Source organism: Eulemur rufifrons, chromosome 3 (genome assembly GCF_041146395.1).
Source record: "Eulemur rufifrons isolate Redbay chromosome 3, OSU_ERuf_1, whole genome shotgun sequence".
NCBI classification, from domain to species: domain Eukaryota; kingdom Metazoa; phylum Chordata; class Mammalia; order Primates; family Lemuridae; genus Eulemur; species Eulemur rufifrons.
In genome coordinates, this window is record NC_090985.1 from 4231453 (window position 1) to 4246330 (window position 14878).

The window sequence follows — 14878 nt, forward strand, 5'->3', positions numbered from 1 at the left end:
GGAGGGGTGACCAGCAGCCCCAAAAGCCAAATGCTCTTTTCAGGTGGAACTGGCTGGAAGCCACAGGCAGGGTGGTTGGGAGGCTGCACAGAGCGGATGGAGACCCCCAGGGACAGACTGGGAGCTAGATGGCCTCAGGTGTCCTGGCTCTGCCTCCAGCTGTGGCACCTCAGCACATCTCTGTCCTCTGTGTGGCATGTTTTTTGAGGACAGTCTCTGAGGCTTGGCCCACCCCCTGGGGCCAGCGCAGAGTGAGGGGAGGGCCATGCAGACATCCATGTATCATCTCCCTTTCAGTTCAGCAGCACTTAGAAGGGCTCATCACGCAGAAGCGGCCCCAGCTCTCCCAACCCTAAAGCGGCCCCAGCTCTCCCAACCCTGCCCCCCTCCTCAGGGGCATGTGACATGGTTTTAGTCCTTCTGCTGTCCCCTCCTGTTTTAAGGGGATTCTTAGCAAAGACTTAAAGAGAATCCCTTCCCTTGCCAGGCTCTGGTACTATAAATGAGTCTGATCCAGGATTGCTGCGGCCTTAGGATGTGAAGTGCATATTTATATTACATTCTTGGTGACCACAAAAGCAAAAACAAACAACTCTGAGTTTGAGACAGTGAAAGAAAAGATCAACCAGGAAGGGGAACTGGAAACCACTGAAAAAGCCTAAACTAACTTATCTGACTTATACACAGCCTGTGTGTCCCAACACATACAGGAAAACATCAGGTAGATCTGATTTGTTTGTTTTCGATCTGGATATGCTGTTGTTCCATGCACTCTTTAATGTGTGATGGACACAGATCATCGAGTTCCTGAGAAACTGCCTCTGGAATAAGTGCAGAGCCGCAGCCACTGTTCACAAGAACGACGAACCACCTCAACAGCAGCACCCGCTGCCCCTTTACCACGTCTGAGCCAACAAACACCAGCATGGGACACACGAGAAACAGAGAAGCCAGAATGAATGAGTCTGGATTTTGCCTGGATCAACAGGAAAATGAAACATGGGCAAATAGCCGGGAACATTTTGGCAGCTGAGGAAGACTGAGTACCTGGTAGTTTCTTTTGACTCCTTCTACCAAGTGTGGAGAAGCGCAGAAGGAAGTTAACAACACAAAAAAGCCTAAGCAGGCTGACCGTGGCCCACATAGAAAGTCGTGGTCACTAAGAAAGAAACAACCCCATTCATCTGCATGGAACTGGGCTAAGGACAAACTAAAAAGGGGACTTTACCTTGAAAAAAAGATTCAAGATGAGCTGACAATGGAAAGTGACCTATTAGGGACAGAAATAACAAACTAGACCAAATTCGCTGAATAAATTGCAATTTCATACAGTTCAACCAAATCCATGCCAGGTACTGTGCCAGGGATGCAAAGATACACTCCCTGCCCCATCACGGAAGTTATGGTCTGGGGGAGGGAAGGACAGCAGTGGTGACATGGTGTGCCACCTGCTAAGTCACAGGTAAGCACAAGGAGTAACCAGGACAGAAAGACAAGAGGGTTCAAGAAAGACTTGGTGAAAGATGTGGTCTCAGAGCCTATTCTTGAAGGGGGCTGCCTTCTTCAAGGCAGGGAAGGGGGCTACAGGAAGAAGAAATAATACAGGCAAAGACCCAAGGACCAACTTTTGTTTGGAAAGCTGAGCAAATGCCACTCTCCACTAGCATCAGGGCATCTTTCAAGGCTATGCACAGCCAGTTCCAGCAAACCTTAAGGTCTGACCAACCCTAATCCCTTGGAAGGCTAAATGCCACCTTCCTTTAGGGTTGTCTGTGCCACTCAGCCTCCATGCTTCATTCCTGCTCAACTCTCCCTCTTTCCCTGAACACCTGGAACACAGTCATCCCCTCCTCACCAATGTCTTGCCATTGACCTGGTGGTGTCAACATCCATGTAAAGTTGAACCATCCAGCAACTTCACCAAGTTTCCTCACAGCCCAGTGATCTTCACCTCCACCCTGCTCCACCCCAGCCCCTCACCGGCCAGAACTGTCCCATGATGGAAACTCCAATATCCTACTCTCTGACCAACATACCTATCCTGCCAGCAATCCTAACCCTTTGTTCCTCCTCTAATAATTCTCTGATCTCCAATCCTTTCACTCTTCTACTCTCCAATCTCACCTCCCCCATCCTGTACAGACCACAGAGGCTCAACCATGATCCATTACTTGAACCACCTCTCCAGAGGAAGCCCTGCCCTCTGGCGCCACCTTCTGCTCTCCCAGCTCCCTGGCCTTTCCACCAAACGTGGAAAAGTCACATCCCCCAGTAAACCCAACTGGCGCTTCCCTGTGCATCTACACCTGAGCTGATGAGCATGGCTGGAGAAAAGTCACACAGCCTTGTACACTGAGGTCACCAAGAATTCGTGGTCTCTACTACCAGCTGCCTGGAAATCCTCTGATGAGCCCCAGACAGCTCTCTTATTACTCTATGCAATGATGTCCTTAAGGCCTACAGCCTCTCACTCTTCGATGTGATCTATTTCACAAAGAGAAATGAGGCCACTAGGTGGTAAATTTGTGCCTACTCGTACCCTACAAAAACAATGCTGTTCACGTCCTTCCTCCCAATGTCTTCCTAAAAGACATGTCCTTTCTCTTGCTCAGAGCTAATCCCACCACCTAGGTCTACCTTTTCAGGGACCCTCCCCCTGAAATAGTCCTCCTATCCCTGACCATTAATCTCCTCCCTACTGACTCTGCCCCTTTAGCATGCAAACATCCTCACATCTCTTTATCTTCCATTTGACAAAATGAACAAATATTCTCTGGACCCCATCAGATGCAAATCTGTGACACTCTACCATGCTACAGCCCCTCCTGAAAAAAGCAGCCTTGGCTGCCTTATTCTAGTAGATATGATCTGTGTCACAGATGTCATAAAAAACCACTTCCAATATCTAGACATAGGTGCATGGACCATGGATTGGTGCTAAAGCTAGAGGACAGCAGACAGGCACAGGCAGTTCGGTGCCCAAACTGTCCAGCTAGGGTGACAATGTGGCCCACCCAGGTCCTCTCTAAGGAAGTGTAACAGAAACGTGAGGCACTCATGCATCTGGACCAATGTTGAGAATTAGCTGCTCTTTTCCATAACGCTACTGTGCATCTCAACTGAGGAGAACTGAGACAGAACACAAATGGTTGAATAACAAGTTGCCAAAACATACTACCCGTGAGTTCAAACTCACCAATTGGCAACATCATGGTATTAACTGTTTCAGGCAAAAATCATCAATGGATGCTCAAACTAGTTGTTGAAAGGTGAATGAGTAAAGGCATATGTATAAGACGCAGTCTCACAGTATCCCCCCATGAGGTGTTTATTCATTTCAGAAGGGAAAATGGTGAGGAAACCTGGAAGACACCACCTTAATCCAGTGACCACAGTGAACATCCTGGTCATGGAACAGACAGATGCGCCTTCTGATATGATGCACTGGGAAGAACCCATTGCTGCTGGGGGATTCCTGCCAAAAGTGCACAACCCAATATATCATGAAAAAACATCAGGTAAAGCAAACATAAGGAAAATTCTACAATAACTGCCCTCTACTCTTCAAAATGTCTAGAATCCCCAGGGAGCAAATACTGAGGAACTGCCTTAGACTGAAGACTAAAGAGACATGACAGTTAAATGCAGGATCCTGGACTGGAAACTAGATCAGAACATAATGATGTCTTTTTCTATTATCTTAGTTTGGGTGTAACAAAATACCTTAGACCGGGTAATTTATAAACAATAGAAATTGATTGCTTACAGTTCTAGAGCCTGGGTAGTCCAAGATCAAGGCACTGGCAGATTTGGTGTCTGTTCAGGGCTTGTTCCTCACAGATGATACCTGCCATGTGTCCTCACATGGCAGAAAGGTCAACAAGCTTCCTGAAGCCTCTTGTTTGGTTTTCTGAGACAGAGTCTTGCTCTATTGCCGAGGTAGAGTACAATTGCGTTGTCATAGCTCACTGCAACCTCCAACTCCTGGGCTCAAGCAATCTCCTGCCTCAGCCTCCCAGGGAGCTAGGACTCCTCCTGGGAGCAGGAGGAGAGACACCTGGCTGAGTTTCCTATTTTTGGTAGAGATGGGGGTCTCTCTCTTGCTCAGGCTGGTCTCGAACTCCTGACATCAAGCGATCCTTACGCCCCAGCTTCCCAAAGTGCTAGGATTATAGGCATGAGCCACCGCACGCAGCCAACCTCAAGCCTCTTTCATAAAGGCATTTATCCCATTCGTGAGGGCTCTGCTTCCATGACTGAATCACCTCCTAAAGGCCCCGCGTCTTAGTACCACTGCACTGATAATTAGGTTTCAATATATGAATGTCAGGGGACACAAATATTCAGGCCATAGCATCTATAACGGAAATTAGTGGGACAACTGGTAGAATTCGAATCAGGTCTGTGGATGAGATAACAGTACTGTAACAATGTTAATGTCATGATTTGACAACTGAATTGATATCAGAGAATGTCCTTATTTTTAAGAAATATGCATGGAAGGGATGCAAAGGGACATCAGCTATGCAGCTTACTTCCAAATGGTTAAGAAAATAATAATATGGATACATATAAAGAATAAATAAAAGCAGGCCAGGTGTGGTGGCTCATGCCTGTAATCCCAGCACTTTGGGAGGCAGAGATGGGAGGACTGCTTGAGCCCAGGAGTTCAAGGCTGCAGTGAGCCATGGTTGTGCCATTGCACTCCACCCTGAGCAAAAGAGTGAGACCCCATCTCTTAAAAAAAAAAAAAAGTAGTAATAATAAAAGCACATAGTAAAATGTTAACATTTGGGCAATCTGGGTGAAGTCTATGCAGGAATTCTTTTTATTATATTTTTACAAATTTTCTGTAAGTCCAAACTTATTTCAAAATTTTTAGAAAGATTTGTTGTTTTTCAAAAAAACCCATACTTCTGAGAATTATAGGGAGAAATTGGCCAAAACCACAACTGTGGGTAAACGACTGCAAAATGCCACTCTCCTCCTTTGCCAGGTAAGGCACATATAAAGATTAATAGACATAGAATCTTGAAGACTAGTAAGCTTGATTTAACTGATCAACTTAGAATTTTGTACCTTAGAGAGAATATATATTATTTGTAATGACCGTGAACATTTAAATAAAGAGGCAATAATGAGCCTCTGCCCTGGACTGATTTTTGACTTTACTAGTGGCTCCTTGTGTGGTACAGATGACCACCCTGCCTGCAGAGTGCCAGGCGAGAGGAGCCAAGAGAATCCTGGTCACAAGGAGCCAAAGGAAAAACCTCCAAAAGTCTCCAAAGACCCAAAAAAGCCGTTTTAAAACATATGCAAAAATAAAGGATAGTATTAAGAACCCCCATATACCCATCACCTACACTCAATAACTATCAGAATCTTGACACATTTGCTACATCTTTTTGCTACAGTATTTTCAAGAAAATTCCTGACATTTTCACCGCTAAATACTTCTATGTGGGTGTGTAGAGATTTTTCTACCCAACCACAATTCCATCATTACACCTCACAAAATTAAAAATAACCCCTTATTATCATCTATTACCCATACAAATTCCCCTGACATAAGAGCTTTTAACTCCGAAGCTCCTCACACCAAAGCCTTCACCCCGGCATCGTGGCCCAACTGTGAACTTGCTGCCTCGAAAGGGTGGCCTCTTCACAGATGGGAGCAGAGAGGCAGCAAGCAAGCCTTGCCTACCCCACCACCAAGTAACTGTGCTACTATGAAAGCCCACAAATGATGACAACTTTCTACACGATGCAAAAACACCGAAATCTATTTTTAAAACACAGAAAAATATTTCTATTGTAGGGTTATAAAGGTTATAAATATCCTTAATGTAAAGGGTACTTATAGACCAAAACATGAATGATCAGAGAGCATAAACAATTGGCAGAGATGCAAATATCAACACCACAAACACATAAAAATACTCCTACTAGTAATCAAATAAGTACATATTCAAATAATTACTTGCTTCATGTCATCCAAGTTAGTATAGAATTTTTTTTTTTGAAAAAAAATTCAATAATGGCAAAAATATGGCTTGTAAATGGATACAACCTCTCTGGAGAATAATTTGTCAAGGTGTTCCAAAATCCTTATTCTGTTATATTCCCATAAATTATCCTAAAGAAATCATAAGGTATATATACATCATTATATAAATAAGTTTTTCTTAGAAATATTACTTATTTCTAATACCAGAAAAAGATGATGTGGGGGCCAATCAACTGAATGTCCAACAGTAAGAGTCTAAGAAAGAAATCATGGTGCACCCCTAAGATGGAAATACCATTGATTGATGCTGCTTTATGTATGGTTTGTGGACCAATTGTTAGTAGGCCACCTTGAGAAAAAGAATTTGAGCTAGAATGTGAATCAATCACAAAAAATGTCTTTAACAGCAAGACATCCTCAATGAAGAGATCAGTGTGCTGATGTGTACCACAAGACTCCTTATCTTGTCCTGAAACAGTAAGAAACAGTTTGTCTACATGACTGTTTTGAACAGCACCACTACAGACTACGTCCGAAATATATCCCAAGTTGCCCACATCCCTCCACATCTACTGCTACCACCAAACCCAAATTACCTCTCTGAACAGTTGCAGAAGTTCTCTAGTTGGTTTATTCTACTGCCACTTCTGTGCCCCTACAATCTACTTTCCACTCACTTACTAAAGTGATTGTTTTGAAATGCCCATCAAACTAGGCTTATTTAGGATGTGATGCAAATAAAACATTTTAAAATCTTGAAAACAATTTTCTGGAAACAACATGAAATTTACAAAAGCAGAATAAAATCAAAAGAGGCCAATAACCACAAAAGAATCTAAAAAGATCAAAGAATTAGTACCAAAAAAGGTTCAAAACTGTGACAGGGTCTTATAATACTTACCCACATCTGATTTTCCTCTTTTCCTGGCACGCGGGAGGACTACCCTTCCCCACTCCTTGCAGTTAGGCCACGTGACTAGTTCTACCCAACTCACTGTGGAGCTGAAGTGCTGTGTTGTCACTGCAGCATTTAACTGAGGATGTGCAAGCCCTCTAGTGTTTTCTGCCCCAACACAACAAAGCCTGAAGCTAGGTATTGACATGGCAACGTCATAAGATGGTGAAGCCTCTGCAGTTTCATTTTCTAACCCTCTTTTCATCTTTTTGCCATGAAATTATTTTCAAAATTGAAAATATACAGTTACAGAATTCTATCTTTTAACCACCTAAATATACTAAATATCTTTTGTGTCATTACATAATTGAAAATAAACACTGAAATTCCATCAACTATTGCGAAAATAATTACGATAATATAACTATGAAGCTGACAGTGGAGATCATCACAATATTTACTACCATTATCCTTGAGTACATCTCACCCATACTTTGAAAAGGAAAAAAAAATTCCTACATAATTTCCTTCCACTGTTCCTTTTATTCAGTGTAAATTCTGCTAAACATTAATGGAGAAAAACTAGAACTTTCCCTACAAATTAAAAACAAGTCACTATGTTGTATTAAATCACTATCTTCTCTGCTTTTTAACATTGTATTAAAAGTACTATCCAATGCAATTAGACAACAGACTGTAATTAGGGATCTAAAAATTGGAAAAGAAGAGGCAAAACTCCACTTATAAATAACATAATGATATGTCTTGAAAACTCAAAAGAATTGACATGATTCGTATTACAAATTAGAGAATTTAGCAGGTTATATAAGAAACAAAATCATTAGGCTTCATTTATAAAAAAGGAACTCAGTTGGAAAATATAATGGAGGAGAAAACCCTACTTATGAAGCAAAAAAGAAAAGAAAAGATCTAAGCATAAACTTAAACTTAATAAGATCCTCTATGAGGACTGATATAAAAACACTCCCCAAAACATAACACATTTAAACAAATGGAAATCCACAGCTACCTTCTTCATAAGACACAACATCATAAAGATGTCACCTCTTCCTTATACTAATTATAAATTTAACACCACTCCAATAAAAATGCCGTCAAGTTCTCTTTCCAGAGCTAGACAAGCTAATTTTACAGTTCATCTGTAAAAACAAACAAGCAAGAATAGCCAGAAGACCCCAGAAAAGACAAAGAAATGAGGGAGGATTTGCCTTACAAGATATTAAAACACATTATAAAGCTCTATAATTAAAACATGTAGCAATGGCATAACAATCAGACACAGAGACTAATGAAACAGAACAGAGAATCCAGACCAGGCGCAGTGGCTCAAGCCTGTAATCCCAGCACTTGAGGCATCCTAGGTAGAAGGACCGATGGAGCCCAGAAGTTTCAGACCACCCTGAGCAACACAGCTAGAGCTGCTCTCTACAAAAAAACAAATTTAAAAAAATTAGCTAGGGATGGTGGTGTGCACCTGTAGTCCCAGCCACTTGGGAGGCTGAGGGAGGAGGATCACTTGAGCCCAGTAGTTCCAGGCTGCAGTGAGCTATAATCGTGCCACTGCACTCTAGCCTAGGCAACAGAGTGAGACCCCATCTCTGGGGGCGGGGGGAGGAAGAACAGAGAATCCAGGAATGGATCTGATTATGAAGGGAATTTACCACAATGGTAGCATATTAAATCAATGAGGGAAAACAGCCTTATTAATGAATGGTGCTAGGAATCATTTCATAGCCCTATGGAAAAATAGATGAAATTGGACCTATTCTTCATATAATCCACCAAGATAAATTCCAAATGGATCAGAGATTTAAATGTAAAACATAAAACCGTTGAGTGCATGGGTAAGGATTCCATAACACAGGAGTGAGGATAACTTTCTCACTGTGACTCAAACTCGAGAAGCAATAAGCAAAAATAGTATTTAAATTAATTACATAAAAATTTTGATTTGCATGACGAGTCTTCCTAAAGTAAAAAGGGAAATGAAGAAATGAAAAAATATTTGTAATATAAAAAGGGAAGCCAAAAATGGAAGGAAAAGACAAACAATCCTTTGCAGAAATAGTCTAGAAGGATAGGAACACATAATTCACAAAAAAAGGAATGCAAATGGCCCTTCAACATGTGCAAAAATTTTCAATCAATCTTCATTATATGAGAAATATAAGTAAATGTCCACTGAAACTATAGTGAGATACCACAAAACACTACTCTATGGCAAAGCAGTAGGAAACTAAGACTTTCCGACACATTGCTGGTGAAAATCCAAAATGGTACAAGCCCTGTAGAGGAAAATTCAGCAATAACTACCAAAATTCACAAAACAAAGACTATGCACAAGGCCATTTAATAACAAGTATGGAAACAACTCAAATGTTCACAGTGTGTGCTGGTTAACTGAAACACAGATAGACCAAGCCAGCAGAGCACTGCACTGCTAAAAAGGAATGAGGAACTCACTCAAACTACATCGATGAGCCCTGAAAATGTTATTCTAAGTCAAAGAAGCCACACACAAAGGCCAGAAATTACACGATTCCATTTAAATCAAATGTGCATTTGTAAATTCAAAGAGACATGAAGTAGATTAGTGGTTACCAGGGGCTGACCTTTGGGGGACAGGGGTAGGTGGGCAGGAGCAATCAGGAACAACTATTAATGGGGACAGGGTTTCTTTGATGAGAACACTGCAGGACTCATGGTTATGTCTGCACAACTCAGTGAATATGCTAAAAAAACAGTGAATTGCATACTTTATAAGGGTGAGTATATGAACTATATCTCAATTTTTAAAAAAAAAGAATGAAGAATTCCTCCACAGACAACTATGAAGTGATCTCAAGGATATACTGCTAGGTAACAAAAGCAAGGTCAAGACCACTATGTAGAGGATGCTACCACTTATCAAAAAGGGGGTACAAATATATGGACATCAATACAGGTAATAAGTGCAATAGATTGAAACATACAAAATATGTTAAAATCCTTTAGTTCATAATAAGACTAAAAAAAATTTAACTGGTCCCCTTTTAAGGATGCTAGGGAACCAATCATTATTCTGAAAACCGTTAAATGAAGGGCAAGAAACAAGCATTGATCCTGCCTATGCTAGATTCAAATTTTATCACATAGTTAATGAGCAAAGTTTCTCTTTATAGAAAGAAGGATTCAGTATTAAATGGAAAAGAGATGACAGAGTTAGAATATCACCATTTGCCACCATATCGCCACTAATGAATTAAAGATCTGATGATCATTACAAGATTTTTTTGGTTCTTTTTTTGAAACAGGGTCTCACTCTGCTGCCCTGGCTAGAGTGCAGCGGTGTCATCATAGCTCACTGCAACCTCTAGCTCCTGGACTCGAGCTATCCTCCTGCCTCAGCCTCCAGAGTAGCTGGGACGACAGGCATGCACTACCACACCTGGCTCATTTTTCCCTCCTTTAGTAGAGACAGGGTCTTGCTGAGCCTGGTCTCGAACTCCTGGCCTCGAGAGATCCTCTTGCCTCAGCCTCCCAAAGTGCTAGGATTACAGGCATGAGCCACGATCTTGTGTGGTCTCTAGTCTCACTGAGTCAAAGCTGGTCTATTTGACAAAAAGAACATGGCAGCACTGATGACACGTAGTCTGGGCTAGGGGGTAACTTCTGCCATGACCTCTTGGGTCACATCTCTGGGGGAAGCCGCCCACCACGCTGTGAGGACACTAGAGCAGCCCTCATGGAGAGGAAGTGGGCCCTTCTCCCACCCCCAAAACATCCCGCACTAACTTGCCGGTCCTGTGGGGAAGCACCTTGGAAGCAAATGCCAGGGCCCAGCGAAGTTCCAGACGATGCAGCCCAGCAACGCCTGCCTGCAGCTCCGAGAAACGACGACCAGAACCACCAAGCCGAGCTGCTCTCACATTCACCACCCACAGACACCCTGAGAGATCAGTACTTTTGTTCTGAGCCAGAAAGTTGTGGGGTAATTTGTTGTAGAACAAATATGACACGATTCTACTTTTGTACCTATTGTAAATTCTCCACAATAAAATATTTCAAATTACTAAGCCAAATAATTACAGATAATCCTTTAAACAGAACTTCTTCATTCCTGCCAGAGCATATAACAGGTTGAACTAAAGCAGGAGAAGAAAGAGCTGATAAAAACTCACTGTTCTACGTCTATCTCACTGTTTCTTAGGAAAAGTGTCATTTATCACGTAACCTTGTTGAGCCTAAGAATACTGAGTTATGGAAATGCCCCCTGTATTTCTGGAGACAAGATTTGATTTGTACGTTCTATAATACCTTGTCCTTGAGGATTATAAGGAATGCCAGTAATGTGCTTGATGTCCCATTTAATACAAAAAGCTGTAAAAGAATGACTAGTGTAAGCAGGGCCATTGTCAGTTTTAATGGTGGCTGGGACTCTCATGTATACAAAAGAGGAGTGTAAGTGTGAAAGTACATGTCTAACAGTTTCTCCAGAGGATGGAGTGGCCATAATAAGACCGGAATAAGTATCTACAGTCACATGTACAACACCTAACTTGCCAAATTTAGGAATACGAGTAACATCCATTTGCCATAATTCATTTGGTGAGAGACCTCGAGGATTAACTCCTACAGAAAATTTAGGCTGATTAATTAATTGACAAGTGGGACAATGAGAAACAATGTTTGTCTTGATTACTGGTTATGTGAAATTTTTTAATTAAACCTTTAGTATTAATATGAGTCAGTTGATGAAATTTAGCTGCTTCTTGAACAGAATCAACAAGCAATTGATCTATTTTTTCATTACCAGCCACTAATGGGCCTGGAAGGTAGTATGAGATCTGATATGGGTAATAAAAAGTGGAAACTGGTGATTCCTTCTAATCGATTGAAGTTGCTGAAATAGTTTGGAAATTTCATCAGTTTCTGTAATAGTAACTGTTTCTAAGGCTAGAACTGTTTGTACAACATATTGTGAATCAGAAACAATATTTAAGGGTGAAGTAATATCTAGTAAAAGCTGAGTAACAGCCTGCAATTCTACTTTTTGTGCTGAAGTGTAAGGGGTGGTCCATACCTTAGTTAAAGGACCAGAATAACCTGCCTGACCATTGCTACTGGCATTGGTAAAAAAGGTAGGAGCATGAGGTATAGGCATGGATTTTATTATCTTAGGTAATATCCATTGAGTCAATTTTAAAAATTGGAGCAACTTATTTTTTGGATAGTGATTATCAATTATTCCTATAAAATCAGATATACCTGATTGCCAATCTAGGTTTTGCTGATAAGCCATGTGAATTTGAGAATTAGTAAGAGGAACAATAATTTTTTCAGGATCCAGGCCACTTAGATGTTTTAATCTTTGATGGCCTTTAAATATCAATTGACCAATTTTGTCCAAATATGTCGAAAGACGTTTTTGTTGTTTATGTGGGAGAAAAATCCATTCAATTATACCCTCTTCTTGAATTAAGGTAGCAGAGGGAGAATGTTCTGATGGATAAACAATTAAATCTACTCCTTTTTTAAGATTTACTCTAGAAAGTTGAGCTTTGTGAATATGAGATTGAATCCATGCCAATTTCTCTTGAGCTGCCTGAGTTAGTAGGCGAGGACTATTAAGATCAGAGTCACCCTTTAGTATATCAAATAAATTACTTAAAGCGTAAGTAGGAATCCCTAACATAGGTCTAAGCCAATTTATGTCTCCTAACAACTTTTGAAAATCATTTAAAGTTTGCAATTTGTCAATACGTAATTGAACCTTTTGAGGAATTATTTTGTTTCTATCAATGAGAGACCCCAAATAAGTAAAGGGGTAATCTTGTTGGACTTTATCTTCAGCAATTATTAAACCGAAGTGAGGCAAAATTTGTCTGGCCTGTTGGTACAGTTGTTCCAATTTTTGTTTTGATGAACATGGAAATAAAATATCATCCATATAATGAATAATATAACTATGAGGAAAACAGTTTCTTAATATATCTAGAGGCTGATTAACAAAATGGTGGCACAGGGTTGGGCCATTAAGCATGCCCTGAGGCAAGACTTTCCATTGGTATGACTTAGTGGGCTGTTGATTGTTTAATGCAGGTATGGTAAAGGCAAATTTCTCTCTATCAGATATTTGTAAAGGAATTGTAAAAAAGCAGTCTTTTAAATCTACTATTATAATATGCCAATCTTTAGGGACCATAGCTGGAGAGGGAAGTCCTGGCTGCAGGGTTCCCAAGCTTAAAGCAGCTGGCTTGAGCCCTGCAGAGAGCTCTTAAAGTGAAAGTTCTCCTTTAGAATTTTTTCTTTTTCTCTTTTCTATATTTTTTATAGACCCGAGAAGAGGGTCGGTACCTACTTTTATTGGCTTTGTCTTATCCTGGCCCAATGCAGACGGAAGGTCCCAATTGACCTTCTCTTTTCTGCTAAAAACAGGCTCCAGATCTTTTACTAAGCTTATTTTAGGACGGATATCCTCCGTGTGGCTAAAAGAGAATTCTGAGTTAGAATGAGACAGCTGTAGAGCTTGAGAAATTAAAGAGCAGAGCTTTCAAATACATAGAGGAACCTTTTTTTTTTTTTCGGAGCACTTTTCATTATATTTTCAGCGCCAACTGCTTTTGCTGTAGCTTGAACTCACCCGGAGGTGGGAACCAATCACAGTGCTTGGAAATTAAATGTAACAATTTCTCAAGATTTTTCTTTTTGGCAATTACTCTAGTACTCTTTAATAAGCTCTCAACAATTCCACATACTCAGAAAAGATAGTCTTCCTCATTATTTTAATCCGGACAGAATAATAATTTACTTTGCCCTGGAGATGTTCACTTACCTCTCACTAGGTAAGACACGTGCGCGACATTCAATCCACTCCAGGTCCCTTGCGATGCAATTCGGGAACTTCTTCACTCCAGCAAAGCCTTTTGCCTTCAAGACCCTATCGGAATATCCTGCCGACTACGCCAGTTTACGGGGAGTTAGCTACGCTCCCCACAAAGAGGTCTTTTTCTTTTTACTCCGATCAGGTCTTTAAGTTGACTACGCCAGTTTGCAGGGAGTTAGCTACACTCCCTGCAAAGAGGTTTTTTCTTCCTATCAGGTCTCTCAGGCAGGGGTCATCGCAAAGGATGAAAAATATAGTAGGAAACAGAAATAAAAAATAAAGTAATGGCAATAATAATACACAGAGCCAAAGATATAGTTTATAAAGTAAAAGTTTATGAAAATAGATAAAGGAGGGTATCCGGATGGAAATATTTTACCCGCATAAAATATCCCCCCGACTGAAACTCCACACAGGTATTATATAGGGTACATACAGGTTCCCCGTTGCCAAGGGCAATGGTATTTGCATACTAACAGGCAATTTACTTTAGGGTCAAAGTCTCCTAAAAGGCTACTACAGATCCTTTAACTAACTCTAACTAGGGGAACAATGAGTTATAAAATCATCTTGGGGCAAACTTCTAAGTTTTATGATAAGGCTATTACTTTAACAACAAACAAAGACATCTTGGCTCCAGTGATTGTGTTCTTGGGGACAGAGATGATCCCAGAAGTCAACATGGGCTGTGCTTTGTGTTAATTACTTTAACCACATGGTTCCATCTGGGCCCGGCTTGGGCATTAGCATATCTATCTGATTAGCTCTCATCTGGGGGGGGGGGGGGGGGCGTCTACCTGTCAGCTCTGGCAACCTTTTGGTTCTAAGGAAAAGGCCTCCCTTGTCTTTCAAAACAGGTGAGAACCAAAGGCCCAGTTTACAGCTGTCTCTTTGAAGTGCAGCTTCTACTGACCAGCAACACATTTATCTTTTCTTTAAGGCAAAGCCTTATTTGACTTCTGAAATCAAATCTTGTCTCCAGAAATGCAGGGGGCATTTCTATAACTCAGTATTCTAAGGCTCAACATAACCTCAGTTAATCCTCTCAGAAATTCTATCAGGTAGACTTTATTATTCCCATTTTGCAAAA